The sequence below is a fragment of the Agelaius tricolor genome, unplaced genomic scaffold (assembly GCF_023055355.1).
Source record: "Agelaius tricolor isolate 1412-34295 unplaced genomic scaffold, bAgeTri1.0.p SCAF_100, whole genome shotgun sequence".
In the NCBI taxonomy this organism is placed as follows: Eukaryota; Metazoa; Chordata; class Aves; order Passeriformes; family Icteridae; genus Agelaius; species Agelaius tricolor.
This window is the reverse complement of record NW_027269360.1, coordinates 242,793-257,830: the sequence shown is the minus strand read 5'-3', so window position 1 is coordinate 257,830 and position 15,038 is coordinate 242,793. Positions and strand designations below refer to the sequence as shown.

At 44.4% G+C, this 15,038-nt stretch overlaps 1 long non-coding RNA gene across 2 annotated transcripts; it reads right to left on the bottom strand.

Moving 5' to 3' along the window:
• Positions 1-212: 212 nt before the first annotated feature.
• Positions 213-13,671, bottom strand: LOC139586008 (uncharacterized). Of its 2 annotated transcripts, none has more exons than XR_011677424.1 (3): positions 13,543-13,671; positions 6,158-6,338; positions 213-277 (listed from the first exon to the last, which is right to left on the bottom strand). It is a non-coding gene; the product is annotated as an uncharacterized lncRNA (long non-coding RNA). The 2 variants fall into 2 exon arrangements; XR_011677425.1 differs by having other exon boundaries at positions 13,607-13,671.
• Positions 13,672-15,038: the final 1,367 nt, after the last annotated feature.

Here is a 15,038-nt window from a genome sequence, read left to right as displayed (position 1 = left end):
AATTTTTGGGATTTTTTGGGAGAATTTTGGGTTTTTTTGGGGAGAATTTTTGGGCTTTTGGGGACAATTTTGGGGGCAATTTTGGGGGATTTTAGAGAATTTTTGGGGGGAATTTTTTGTGATTTTTTGGGAAGAATTTTTGGGGGAGAATTTTTTGGGATTTTTGGGGGGCATTTTTGGGGGATTTTGGGGAATTTTTGGGGGGTCCTCACTTTGTTTCTGCGGCGCCTCCCGGGGACACTTTTGGGGTAATCCTCGAGATCTTCGTCCTCATCCTCTGCAAAAAATCCCAAATTCCCCCAAAATCCCTTCAGGAATCCCCAAAATTGCCCCAAATTCCCTTAAATCCCAAAATTCCACCCAAATCTCCCCAAAACCTCCCCAGAATTCCCTTGAAATCCCCCAAATTCCCTTAAATCCCCAAATCCTCTCAAATCTCCCGAAAATTCCCAAAAAAATACCCCAAAACCCCCAAAATTCCCCCCTAAATCCCCCAAAACCTCCCTAAATCCCCTAAATCCTCTCAAATCCCCCTAAAAATTCCCAAAAAAATGCCCAAAACCCCCAAAATTCCCCCTAAATCCCCCAAAACCTCCCTAAATGCCCCAAATCCTCTTAAATCCCCCTTAAAATTCCCCAAAATTCCCCCCAAATCCCCAAAAACCACCCTAAATCCCCCTTAAAAATCCCCAAATTCCCCCTAAATTCCCCAAAAAATCCCTTTAAATCCCCTCTAATCCCACCAAATTCTCCCAAAAATCCCCTTAAATTGCCAAAAATCCCCAAAATTGCCCAAAAATTCCCCAAAAATCCCCTTTTAAGTCCCTCAAATCCCCCTTAAAATTCCCCAAAATCCCCCAAATCCCCCTTTTAATCCCCCCAAAAAATCCCCTTAAATCCCCTTTAAAATCCCCCAAAATCCACTTTAAATCCCAAAAATCCCCGTTAAATCCCCAAAATCCCCCAAAAAATCCCCCAAAAATCCCCTTTAAACCCCAAAAAAATCCCCTTTTAAATCCCCCAAATCCTCTCAAATCCCCCCAAAATTCCCCTCAAATCCCCCAAAAATTCCCCAAAAATCCCCCCAAAAATCCCCTTTAAATCCCCAAAAATCCCCCAATGTTTCCCCTAAATCCCCCTTAAAATTCCCCTTAAATCCCCAAAATCTCCCAAAAATCCCCTTAAAATCCCCTTTTAAATCCCCAATCCCCCTAAAATTCCCCCAAAAATCCCCCTTTAAACCCCCCAAAATCCCCTTTTAAACCCCTCAAATCCCCCCTTAAAATTCCCCAAAATCCCCCAAATCCCCTTTTAATCCCAAAATTCCCCTTTAAATCCCCAACATCCCCCTTAAATCCCCTTTAAACCCCTAAAAATCCCCTTTACATCCCCAAAAATCCCCCTAAATCCCCTTTTAAATCCCCCAAAACCCCAAAAATTCCCAAAAAAATCCCCTTTAAATCCCCAAAATCCCCTTTAAATCCCTCTAAATCCCCCTTAAAATTCCCCAAAATCCCCCTTAAATCCCTTTAAATCCCCAAAACCTCCCTAAATCCCCTTTAAATCCCCTTTAAACCCCAAAAAAATCCCCCAAAAATCCCCTTTAATTCCCCAAAAACCTCCCTAAATCCCCTTAAAATTCCCAAAATCCCCCTTTAAACCCCCAAAAATCCCCTTTAAATCCCACAAACCTCCCTAAATCCCCTTAAAATTCCCAAATTCCCCCAAAATCCCTCAAAAAATCCCCCAAAACCTCCTTAAATCCCCCTTAAAATCCCCTTTAAATCCCCCAAAACCTCCCTAAATCCCCTTAAAATTCCCAAAATTCCCCAAAATCCCTCAAAAAATCCCCCAAAACCTCTCAAATCCCCCAAAATTCCCCTAAAATCCCCCAAAACCTCCCTAAATCCCCCTTAAAATTCCCTTTAAATCCCCAAAACTCCCCTTAAATTCCCCTTAAATCCCCCAAAAATCTCCTAAAATCCCCTTTAAATCCCCCTTAAAATCCCCAAAAATTCCCCAAATCCCCTTTAAATCCCCTTTAAATCCCCCCAAAAATCCCCTTTAAATCCCCTTTAAACCCCCAAAAAATCCCACAAAAATCCCCTTTAAAATCCAATAATCCCCTTTAAATCCCCCAAATCGTCTCAGATCCCCCTTAAAATGCCCCAAATTCTCCCCAAATCCCCTTAAAATCCCCCAAAAATCCCCTTTAAATCCCCAAATCCCTCAAATCCCCCTTAAAATTCCCCTTAAATCCCCTTAAATCCCCCAAAACCTCCCTAAATCCCTTAAAATTCCCCAAATTCCACTTTAAATCCCCAAAAAATCTCCTTTAAATCCCCCAAATCCCCCAAAAATCCCCTTTAAATCCCCCAAAATTCCCCTTAAATCCCCCAAAACCTCCCTAAATCCCCTTTAAATCCCCTTTCAACCCCCAAAAAATCCCCCAAAAATCCCCTTTAAACCCCCCAAACCTCCCTAAATCCCGCTTAAAATTCCCTTAAATCCCCAAAATCTCCCAAAAATTCCCTTTAAATCCCCAAAATTCCCCTTAAATCCCCTTTAAATCCCCAAAAAATCCCCCAAATCCCCTCAAATCCCCCTTAAAATTTCCCGAAATTCACCCCAAACCCCCAAAATTCCCCCTAAATCCCCTTTAAACCCCCAAAAAATCCCCCAAAATCCTCTTTAAATCCCCCAAACTTCCTAAATCCCCTTTAAATCCCCTTTAAACCCCCAAAAAATCCCTTTAAATCCCCCAAATCCTCTCAGATCCCCCCTAAAATTCCCAAAAAATCCCCTTTAAATCCCCAAAATTCCCCTTAAATCCCCCCAAAAAATCCCTTTAAAACCCCTTTAAATCCCCTTTAAATCACCCAAATCCCCTTTTAATCCCCCAAAAAATCCCCCAAAAATCCCCTTTAAATCCCCCCAATCCCCTCAAATCCCCCTTAAAATTTCCCCAAATCCCCCTTAAATCCCCCAAAAATCCCCTTAAAATTCCCTTAAATCCCCCCAAAAATCCCCTTTAATCCCCAAAAAATCCCCTTTAAAATCCCCCAAAACCTCCCCTAAATCCCCTTAAAATTCCCCAAATTCCCCTTTAAACCCTGAAAAAATCCCCTTTAAACCCCCAAAATTCCCCTTTCAACCCCCCAAAACCCCCAAAAAATCCCCCAAAAATCCCCTTTAAATCCCCTTTCAACCCCCAAAAAATCCCCCAAAAATCCCCTTTAAACCCCCAAAATCCCCCAAAAATCCCCTTAAAATCCCCCAAAATCCCCTTTAAATCCCCCAAATCCTCTCAGATCCCCCTTAAAATGCCCAAATTCTCCCAAATCCCCTTAAAATCCCCTTTAAATCCCCTTTAAACCGCCCAAAACCTCCCTAAATCCCCTTAAATTCCCCAAATTCCCCTTTAAATCCCCAAAAAAATCCCCTTTAAATCCCCCAATACCTCCCTAAATCCCCCTTAAAATTCCCCTTAAATCCCCAAAATCTCCCAAAAATCCCCTTAAACCCCCACAAAATCCCCCAAAAATCCCCTTTAAATCCCCAAAAATCCCCCTAAATCCCCTTTAAATCCCTTTAAATCCTCTCAGATCCCCCTAAAATTCCCCAAAAATCCCCTTTAAACCCCTCAAATCCCCCTTAAAATTCCCCTTAAATCCCCAAAATCTCGCAAAAATCCCTCTAAATCCCCCGTTAAAATCCCCCAAAATCCCCTTTAAATCCCCCAAATCCTCTCAGATCCCCCTTAAAATGCCCCAAATTCTCCCCAAATCCCTTAAAATCCCCAAAAATCCCCTTTAAACCGCCCAAAACCTCCCTAAATCCCCTTTAAACCCCCAAAAAAATCCCCCAAATCCCCTTAAAATTCCCCAAAATTCCCTTTAAATCCCCAAAAATCCCCTTTAAATCCCCTTTAAATCCCCCTTAAATCCCCTTTAAATCCCCCAAAATATCCCCTTTTACATCCTCAAATCCCCTTAAAATTCCCCAAAATCCCCCCAAAAATCCCCCCAAAAATCCCCTTAAAATTCCCCTTAAATCCCCCCTTAATCCCCTTTAAACCCCAAAAAATCCTCTTTAAATCCCCAAAATCCCCCTTAAAATCCCCTTTAAACCTCCAAAAAATTCCCCAAAAATCCCCTTTAAATCCCCAAAATTCCCCTTAAATCCCCCAAAAATCCCCTTTAAACCCTTTAAATCCCCTTTAAATCACCCAAATCCCCTTTTAATCCCCCCAAAAAATCCCCCAAAAATCCCCTTTAAATCCCCCCAATCCCCTCAAATCCCCTTAAAATTTCCCCAAATCCCCCTTAAATCCCCCCAAAAATCCCCTTAAAATTCCCCTTAAATCCCCCCAAAAATCCCCTTTAATCCCCAAAAAATCCCCTTTAAAATCCCCCAAAACCTCCCTAAATCCCCTTAAAATTCCCCAAATTCCCCTTTAAACCCTGAAAAAATCCCCTTTAAACCCCCAAAATTCCCCTTTCAACCCCCCAAAACCCCCAAAAAATCCCCTTTTAAATCCCGAAATTCCCCTTTAAATCCCCAAAAATCCCCCTAAATCCCCTTTAAATCCCCCAAATCCCCCTTAAATCCCCTTTAAACCCCAAAAAATCCCCTTTAAAATCCCCCCTTAAATCCCCTTTAAACCCCCAAAAAATCCCCTTTAAAATCCCCTAAATCCCCTTTAAACCCCCCAAAAACCCCCAAAAAAATCCCCCAAAAATCCCCTTTAAATCCCCCAAATCCTCTCAAATACCCCTTAAAATGCCCCAAAAATCCCCTTTAAATCCCCTTTAAACCCCCCCAAAACCTCCCTAAATCCCCTTAAAATTCCCCAAATTCCCCTTTAAACCCCCAAAAAATCCCCTTTAAACCCCCAAAATCCCCTTTAAATCCCCTTTCAACCCCAAAAAATCCCCCAAAAATCCCCTTTAAATCCCCAAAATCCCCTTTAAATCCCCTTTAAATCCCCCAAAATTCCCCTTAAATCCCCCAAAACCTCCCAAAATCCCCTTTAAATCCCATTTAAACCCCCAAAAAATCCCCCAAAAATCCCCTTTAAATCCCCAAAATTCCCCTTTCAACCCCCCAAAACCCCCAAAAAATCCCCCTTAAATCCCCTTTAAACCCCCCAAACCGCCCTAAATCCCGCTTAAAATTCCCCTTAAATCCCCAAAATCCCCAAAAAATCCCCTTTTAAACCCCTGAAAATCCCCTTTAAATCCCCTTTAAACCCCCCAAATCCCCCTTAAATCCCCTTTAAATCCCCAAAAAAATCCCCCAAAAAATCCCCTTTAAACCCCCAAAAAATCCCCCAAAAATCCCCTTTAAATCCCCAAAATTCCCCAAAAATCCCTTTAAATCCCCCAAAATCCCCCAAAAAATCCCCCAAATCCCCCTTAAATCCCCTTTAAACCCCCAAAAAAATCCCCCAAAAATCCCCTTTAAATCCCCCAAAACCTCCCAAAATCCCCTTTAAACCCCCAAAAAATCCCCCAAAAATCCCCTTTAAATCCCCAAAATTCCCCTTTCAACCCCCCCAAAACCCCCAAAAAATCCCCCTTAAATCCCCCTTTAAACCCCCCAAACCTCCTAAATCCCGCTTAAAATTCCCCTTAAATCCCCAAAATCCCCAAAAAATCCCCTTTAAACCCCTGAAAATCCCCTTTAAATCCCCTTTAAACCCCCCAAATCCCCCTTAAATCCCCTTTAAATCCCCAAAAAAATCCCCCAAAAATCCCCTTTAAACCCCCAAAAAATCCCCCAAAAATCCCCTTTAAATCCCCAAAATTCCCCAAAAATCCCCTTTAAATCCCCCAAATCCCCCAAAAAATCCCCCAAATCCCCCTTAAATCCCTTTAAACCCCCAAAAAATCCCCCAAAAATCCCCTTTAAATCCCCCAAAACCTCCCAAAATCCCCTTTAAAACCCCCAAAAATCCCCCCAAAAATCCCCTTTAAACCCCCAAAATTCCCCTTTAAACCCCCCAAAACCCCCAAAAAATCCCCAAAAATCCCCCAAAACTCCCAAAAAATCCCCAAAAAATCCCCTTTAAATCCCTTTTAAAAGCCCCAAAAATCCCTTTAAACCCCCCAAAACCCGCAAAAATCCCCCAAAAATCCCCCAAAATTCCCCTCACCGCTCTCAGACAGCTCCAAATCTGATTCTTCCTCTTCCTCTTCCTCTTCCTCTTCCTCTTCCTCTTCCTCCTCCTCTTCCTCCTCCTCTTCCTCCCCCCCGAGCTCCCTCAGGGTCTCCAGGGCCCCCTCGGTGTCCCCGGCCCGGAGCTGCTGGGCCCGGAGCCGCCGCAGCACCCGCAGCTGGAAATGGGGAATTTGGGGGTAAAAAGGAACCAAAAAGATCCAAATCAGACCTAAAAATATCCCAAAATGGCCCTAATTCTCTAGCATTCGAAAAAATCCCAAAATTCCCAAAAAATTCCCAAAAAATTCCCTCAAAATTCCCTCAAAATTCCCACCTGCAGCTGAGGGGGCCCCGGGGTTCTGGGGGGGGCACAGAGTGACCAAGAATGCAAAAATGTCCCCAAAATCTCCCAAAAATCCCCTAAAAAATGCCCCAAAAATCCCCCTAAAAATGGTAAAATTTTCTAGAACTCGAAAAAATCCCAAAATTCTCAAAAAATTCCCTCAAAATTCCCTCACAATTCCCCCAATTCCCAACCTGCAGCTGAGGCGCCCTGGGGTTCTGGGTCCAAGAATGCAAAAATGTCCCAAAAATGCCCCAAAATCACCCCCAAAAATTGCCCTAAAAAATGGTAAAATTCTCTAGGATTTGAAAAAATCCAAAATTCCCAAAAAAATCCCAAAAAATTCCCAAAAAATTCCCAAAAAATTCCCTCATAATTCCTCAAAATTCCCACCTGCAGCTGAGGGGCCCCGGGGTTCTGGGGGGGTCACGGAGTGACCAAGAATGCAAAAATGGCACAAAAATGAACCAAAAAATGTCCCAAAAATGCACCAAAAATTGTCCTAAAAATGGTGAAATTCTCTAGGATTGGAAAATATCCCAAAATTCCCAAAAAAATTCCCTCAAAATTCCCAAAAAAATCCCCACCTGCAGCTGAGGGGCCCCGGGGTTCTGTGGGGGGGCACAGAGGAACCAAGAATGCAAAAAATGGCCCAAAATTGCCCAAAAATGTCCCCAAAAATCTCCCCCAAAATGGTGAAATTTTCTAGAACTCAAAAAAATCCCAAAATTCCCCAAAAAATTCCCTCAAAATTCCCTCAAAATTCCCCTCACAATTCCCTCAGAACTCCCCCAATCCCCCACCTGCAGGGCCCCGGGGTTCTGGGGGGGGCACAGAGTGACCAAGAATGCAAAAATAGCACAAAAAATGAACCAAAAATGTCCCAAAAATCCCCCTAAAAATGGTGAAATGATCTAGGATTGGAAAAAATCCCAAAATTCCCAAAAAATTCCCAAAAAAATTCCCCCTAATTCCCACCCTGCAGCTGAGGGGCCCCGGGGTTCTGGGGGGGGGCACAGAGTGACCAAGAATGCAAAAATGTCCCAAAAATGCCCCAAAAATGTCCCAAAATTGCCCCAAAATTGTCCTAATAATGGTAAAATTCTCTAGGATTCGAAAAATCCCAAAATTCCCAAAAAATTCCCCAAAAATTCCCTCAAAATTCCCTCAAAATTCTCCCAATCCCCACCTGCAGCTGAGGGGCCCTGGGGTTCTGGGGGGGTCACAGAGTAACCAAGAATGCAAAAATGTCCCCAAAATCTCCCAAAAATCCCCTAAAAATGCCCCAAAATCCCCCTAAAAATGGTAAAATTTTCTAGAACTCGAAAGAAAATCCCAAAATTCTCAAAAAATTCCCTCAAAATTCCCAAAAAATTCCCTCAAAATTCCCAAAAAATTCCCTCAAAATTCCCTCAAAATTCTCCCAATCCCCACCTGCAGCTGAGGGGCCCCGGGGTTCTGGGGGGGATCACAGAGGAACCAAGAATGCAAAATGTCCCAAAAATGTACCAAAAATGCCCCAAAAATGCCCCAAAAATCCCCCTAAAATGGTAAAATTCTCTAGGATTTGAAAAAATCCCAAAATTCCCAAAAAATTCCCTCAAAATTCCCAAAAAATTCCCCTCAAAATTCCCCCAATCCCCACCTGCAGCTGAGGGGCCCCCAGGGTTCTGGGGGGGTCACAGAGGGACCGAGAATGCAAAAATGGCACAAAAATGTCCCAAAAAATGCCCCAAAAATCTCCCCAAAAATGGTAAAATTTTCTAGGGTTCAAAAAAATCCAAAATTCCCCCAAAATTCCCTCAAAATTCCCAAAAATTCCCTCAAAATTCCCCCAATTCCCACCTGCAGCTGAGGGGCCCCGGGGTTCTGGGGGGGTCATGGAGGAACCAAGAATGCAAAAATGTCCCAAAAATGCCCAAAAATGTCCCAAATATGCACCAAAAATTGTCCTAAAAATGGTGAAATTCTCTAGGATTCGAAAAAAATCCCAAAATTCCCAAAAAATTCCCAAAAAATTCCCTCAAAATTCCCACCTGCAGCTGAGGGGCCCCGGGTTCTGGGGGGGGCACAGAGTGACCAAGAATGCAAAAATGGCCCAAAAATGCCCAAAAATGTCCCAAAAATCTCCCCAAAAATGGTGAAATTTTCTAGAACTCAAAAAAATCCCAAAATTCCCAAAAAATTCCCTCAAAATTCCCTCAAAATTCCCTCACAATTCCCTCAGAACTCCCCCAATCCCCACCTGCAGGGCCCCGGGGTTCTGGGGGGGGCACAGAGTGACCAAGAATGCAAAAATAGCACAAAAATGAACCAAAAATGTCCCAAAAATCCCCCTAAAAATGGTGAAATGATCTAGGATTGGAAAAAATCCCAAAATTCCCAAAAAATTCCCTCAAAATTCCCCCTAATTCCAACCTGCAGCTGAGGGGCCCTCAGGTTCTGGGGGGGGTCACGGAGGACCAAGAATGCAAAAATGTCCCCAAAATGTCCCAAAAATCCCCCTAAAAATGGTGAAATTCTCTAGGATTGGAAAAAATCTCAAAATTCCCAAAAAATTACCTCAAAATTCCCAAAAAATTCCCAAAAAATTTTCCCTATCCTCACCTGCAGCTGAGGGGGCCCCGGGGTTCTGGGGGAATCACAGAGTAACCAAGAATGCAAGAATGTCCCCAAAATCTCCCAAAAATGACCCAAAAATTGTCCTAAAAATGGTAAAATTCTCTAGGAATCGAAAAAATCTCAAAATTCCCCAAAAATTCCCTCAAAATTCCCAAAAAATTCCCTCAAAATTCCCCTAATTCCAACCTGCCAGCTGAGGGGCCCTCAGGTTCTGGGGGGGTCACAGAGGAACCAAGAATGCAAAAATGTCCCAAAAATGCCCCAAAAATCCCACTAAAAATAGTAAAAATTCTCTAGGATTCCAAAAAATCACGAAATTCCCCTCAAAATTCCCTCAAAATTCCTCAAAATTCCCCAAAAATTCCCTCAAAATTTTAAAAAAATTCCCCCAATTCCCAACCTTCAGCTGAGGGGCCCCGGGGTTCTGGGGGATCACAGAGTGACCAAGAATGCAAAAATGTCCCAAAAATGTCCCAAAAATACCCCAAAAATGTCCCAAAAATCCCCCAGAAATTTCCAAAAAAACTTAAAAAAATCCTTAAAAAATAAGGGAAAAAAATCCCCTAAAAACCACAAAAAAAATCATCAAAAAATCCCCCAAAAATGTTAAAAAAAACTCTACAAAATAAAAAAAAATCCTTAAAAATAATGAAAAAGTCCTCTAAAAAAATACCCAAAAAATCAGCCAAAAAAATTACAAAAAGATCCCACAGAAATTTTAAAAAGCAAAAAAAACCTTAAAAATAATAAAAAATCCCCTAAGAAACCACCAAAAAATCGCCAAAAAATCCCACCAATAATCCCCAAAACTACCCCAAAAATCTCCCAGAAATTTCAAAAAAAACCCCAAGAAATTTAATAAATTCCTTAAAAAATAATTTTAAAATCTTGTAAAAAACTACCAAAAATATAAAAAAATAATTACCAAAAAATCCCCCCAAAATCCCCCAAAAATTTCCAAAAAACCCCCAAGGAATTTAATAAAAGTCCTTAAAAAATAGTGAAAAAATCCCCTAAAAAAACACCAAAAAATCAGCATAATCCCCCTAAAAAATCCCTAAAAAACCCCCAAAATGCCCAAAACATCCCCCCCAAAAAACCAAGAAATTTTAAAGAATCCTTAAAAAATAATAAAAAAATCCCCTAAAAAAACCACCAAAAATACCAAAAAAATTCCCAAAAAATCCCCAAAAAAATCCTCCAGAAATCCCCCAAAAATTTCCAAAAAAACCCCAAAAATGCCCCAAAAATTTCAAAAAAACCCTAAAAAAATTTTAAAAATTCCTTAAAAAATAATTTTAAAAATCCCCTAAAAAACCGACCAAAAAATACCAAAAAAATTCCCAAAAATACCCCAAAAAATCCCTAAAAAACCCCAAACATTCCCCAAAAATTTCCAAAAAAACCTAAAAAATAAATTAAAAATCCTTAAAAAATAATAAAAAATCCCCCAAAAACCCACCAAAAATACCCAAAAAATTACCAAAAAATCCCCCAAAAATTTCCAAAAAAAACCCCAAGAAATTTTAAAAAATCCTTAAAAAAAATGAAAAAATCCCCTAAAAAACAACAAAAAAATCACCAAAAATCCCTAAAAAAATCCCTAAAAAAACCCTAAAAAAACAAAAAAAAAATCCTTAAAAAATAACAAAAAACTCCCCTAAAAAAACACCAAAATTACAAAAAAATTCCCAGAAATCCCCCCAAAAACCCCAAAAATTTCCAAAAAAAAACCCCCAAAAATCCTTTAAAATCCCTCAAAAAAATCACAGAAAAATCCCTAAAGAAACCCAAAAAAATCCTCCCAAAAATCCCCCCATAAAATTCCCAAAAAAATTCCATAAAAAACCCAAAAATTCCCTAAAAAATCCCAAAAAACCCCACAAAAAAACCCTAAAAATCCTAAAAAAAATCCCAAGATCCCAAAAAATAAAAAAACCCAAAACTCCCTCAGAAAAACCCCAAGAACTCCATCCTAAAATTCCCCCAAAAATCCCCTAAAAACCCCAAAAAATCCCCCAAAAAAGCCCCAAAAGCCACCAAAAATTCCCTAAACCACCCCAAAAATCCCCAAAATCCCAAAAAATCCCCCAAAAACCCCCAAAAATCCTAAAAAATCCCCCAAAAAACCCCAAAAATCCTAAAAAATCACCCAAAAAACCCCAAAAATCCTAAAAAATCACCCAAAAACCCCCAAAAATCCTAAAAAATCCCCCAAAAAACCCCAAAAAATCCTAAAAAATCCCCCAAAAACCCTAAAAAATCCTAAAAAATCACCCAAAAACCCAAAAAAATCCTAAAAAATCCCCCAAAAAACCCCAAAATCCCAAAAAATCCCCCAAAAAACCCCAAAAATCCTAAAAAATCCCCCAAAAAACCCCAAAAATTCCAAAAAATCCCCAAAAAACCCCAAAAATCCTAAAAAAACACCCAAAAAAACCCGAAAATCCTAAAAAATCACCCAAAAAAACCCAAAAATCCCCCCCAGATTTGTTAAAAATCCCAAAAAAATCCCCAAAAAATCCCATAGAGACCCCAATGGCACCCATAGGGTCCCCAGTAGCACCCATAGGGTCCCAGTAGCACCCACAGCCCCAATAGCACCCATAGGGTCCCCATTGGCACCCATAGAGGCCCCAGGGGCACCCACAGAGTCCCCAATAGCACCCACAGGGTCCCAGTAGCACCCATAGGGTCCCAATAGCACCCATAACCCCAGTGGCACCCATAGAGGCCCCAGTGGCACCAACAGCCCCAATGGCACCCATAGGAGCCCCCCATTGGCACCCACAGAGGCCCCAATAGCACCCACAGCCCCAGTGGCACCCATAGAGCCCCAGTAGCACCCACAGCCCCATTGGCACCCATGGAGTCCCCAGTAGCACCCATAGGGTCCCCAATAGCACCCATAGGGTCCCAGTAGCACCCACAGAGTCCCCAATGGCACCCACAGAGGCCCCAATGGCACCCATAGGGTCCTATTTGCGCCCATAGAGTCCCATTGGCACCCATAGGAGCCCCAGTGGCACCCATAGAGCCCCAATAGCACCCATAGGTCCCCCCCAGTGGTACCCACAGCCCCAATGGCACCCATAGAGTCCCCAGTAGCACCCATAGGGGCCCAGTAGCACCCATAGAGGCCCCATTGGCACCCATAGAGTCCCCAATGGCACCCATAAATCCCCAGTAGCACCCATAGAGCCCCAATGGCACCCACAGCCCCAGTGGCACCCATAGGGTCCCCAGTAGCACCCATAGGGTCCCCAGTAGCACCCATAGAGGCCCCATTGCCACCCATAGGGTCCCATTGGCACCTGTGGAGTGCCCAGTAGCACCCATAGGTGCCTCCCATTGGTACCCATAGAGCCCCAGTAGCACCCATAGGGGCCCAGTAGCACCCATAGGGGCCCAGTAGCACCCATAGAGTCCCCAATAGCACCCATAGGGTCCCAGTAGCACCCAAAGGTGCCTCCCATTGGTACCCATAGACCCCCAGTAGCACCCATAGGGGCCCATTAGCACCCATAGAGGCCCCATTAGCACCCATAGAGCCCCAATGGCACCCATAGGAGCCCCAGTAGCACCCATAGGTGCCTCCCATTGGTACCCATAGAGCCCCAGTAGCACCCATAGAATCTCCAGTAGTACCCATAGAGGCCCCATTGGCACCCATAGGGTCCCATTGGCACCTGTGGAGTGCCCAGTAGCACCCATAGGTGCCTCCCATTGGTACCCATAGAGCCCCAGTAGCACCCACAGGGTCCCCAGTAGCACCCATAGGGGCCCAATGGCACCCACAGAGGCCCCATTGGCACCCACAGCCCCAGTAGCACCCATAGAGCTCCCAATAGCACCCATAGGGTCCCCATTGACTCCCACAGCCCCAGTGGCACCCACAGAGGTCCCAATGGCACCCACAGAGGGAGGCCCCATTGGCACCCATAGAGGCCTCACTGGCACCCATAGGGTCCCCGGTGGCACCCATGGAGTCCCCAATGGCACCCATAGGTTCCCCAGTGGCACCCACAGCCCCAATAGCACCCATAGAGCCCCAATAGCACCCACAGAGTCCCCACTGACACCCCTAGGTGCCCCCCATTGGCACCCACAGCCCCAGTGGCACCCATAGAGGCCCCATTGCCACCCATTGGGTCCCCATTGGCACCCATAGGGTCCCAGTAGCACCCAAAGGTGCCTCCCATTGGAGGCACCCACAGCCCCAGTGGCACCCATAGAGGCCCCATTGCCACCCATAGAGCCCCATTGGCACCCCTAGGTGCCCCCCATTGGCACCCACAGCCCCAGTGGCACCCATAGATTCCCCAATAGCACCCATAGGGTCCCAGTAGCACCCATAGAGGCCCCATTGGCACCCATAGAGCCCCATTGTCACCCATGGGTGCCCCCATTGTCACCTGCAGCCGTCGGTTGCCGGCGCTGCGGGCGCAGCCCAGGGCGCTCTGCAGGGGGGGGCAGCACCTGGGACGGGGGCGATCCTAAATCCTCTAAGGCCAGGGCCACGTTCAGCCACGTCCGGCACTCCTGGGACAGGGGGGATTAGGGGATTTAGGAACATTAAACATGGGGGTTAGGGGGTTTAGGAACCCTGGGATTGGATCCTAAATCCTCTAAGGCCAGGGCCACGTTCAGCCACGTCCGGCACTCCTGGGAATGGGGGGACAAGGGGATTTAGGAACCCTAAACATTGGGGTTAGGGGATTTAGGAACCCTGGGATTGGATCCTAAATCCTCTAAGGCCAGGGCCACGTTCAGCCACGTCCGGCACTCCTGGAACATGGGTTAGGGGATTTAGGAACATTAAACATGGGGGATTTAGGAACCCTGGGATTGGATCCTAAATCCTCTAAGGCCAGAGCCACGTTCAGCCACGTCCGGCACTCCTGGGAATGGGGGGATTAGGGGATTTAGGAACCCTAAACATGGGGGATTAGGGGATTTAGGAACCCTAAAGATGGGGGGGTAAGGGAATTTAGGAACCCTGACAGTGGGGGATTGGGGGATTTAGGAACCCTAAATGTGGAGGATTTGGGGATTTAGGGACCCTGACAGTGGGGGATTAGGGGATTTAGGAACCCTGACTGTGGGGGATTTAGGAGCCCTAACAATGGGGGGGGGTTAGGGGATTTAGGAACCCTGACAGTGGGGGTTTAGGGGATTTAGGAGCAGTGATTGGAGATGGGGCTGATCCTAAATCCTCTAAGGCCAGAGCCACGTTCAGCCACGTCCGGCACTCCTGGGAATGACACGGGGACGAGGGGATTTAGGAACCCTGGGAACGGGATTAGGGGATTTAGGAACCCTGACTGTGGGGGATTAGGGGATTTAGGAACCCTGACGGTGGAGGTTTGGGGATTTAGGAACCCTGACTGTGGGGGATTTAGGAACCCTGGGATTAGGGGATTTGGGAACATCGGGATTTGGGGATTTAGGAACCCTAAAAATGGAGGATTTGGGGATTTAGGAACATCGGGATTTGGGGATTTAGGAACCCTAAAAATAGTGGATTTGGGGAATTAGGAACATTGTGATTAGGGGGCTTAGGAACATCAGGATTAGGGGATTTAGGAACTCTAAAAATGGAGCATCTGAGGATTTAGGAACCCTAGAAATTGGAGGATTAGGGGATTTAGGAACCCTAAAAATGGAGGATTAGGGGATTTAGGAACCCTAAAAAAAGGAGGATTTGGGGATTTAGGAACACCAGGATTAGGGGATTTAGGAACACCGGGATTAGGGGATTTAGGAACCCTAAAAAATGGAGGATTTGGGGGTTTAGGAACACCGGGATTAGGGGATTTAGGAACATTGGGATTAGGGGATTTAGGAACCATAAAATTGGAGCATTCGGGGATTTAGGAACCCAAGAAATTGGATGATTAGGAGATTTAGG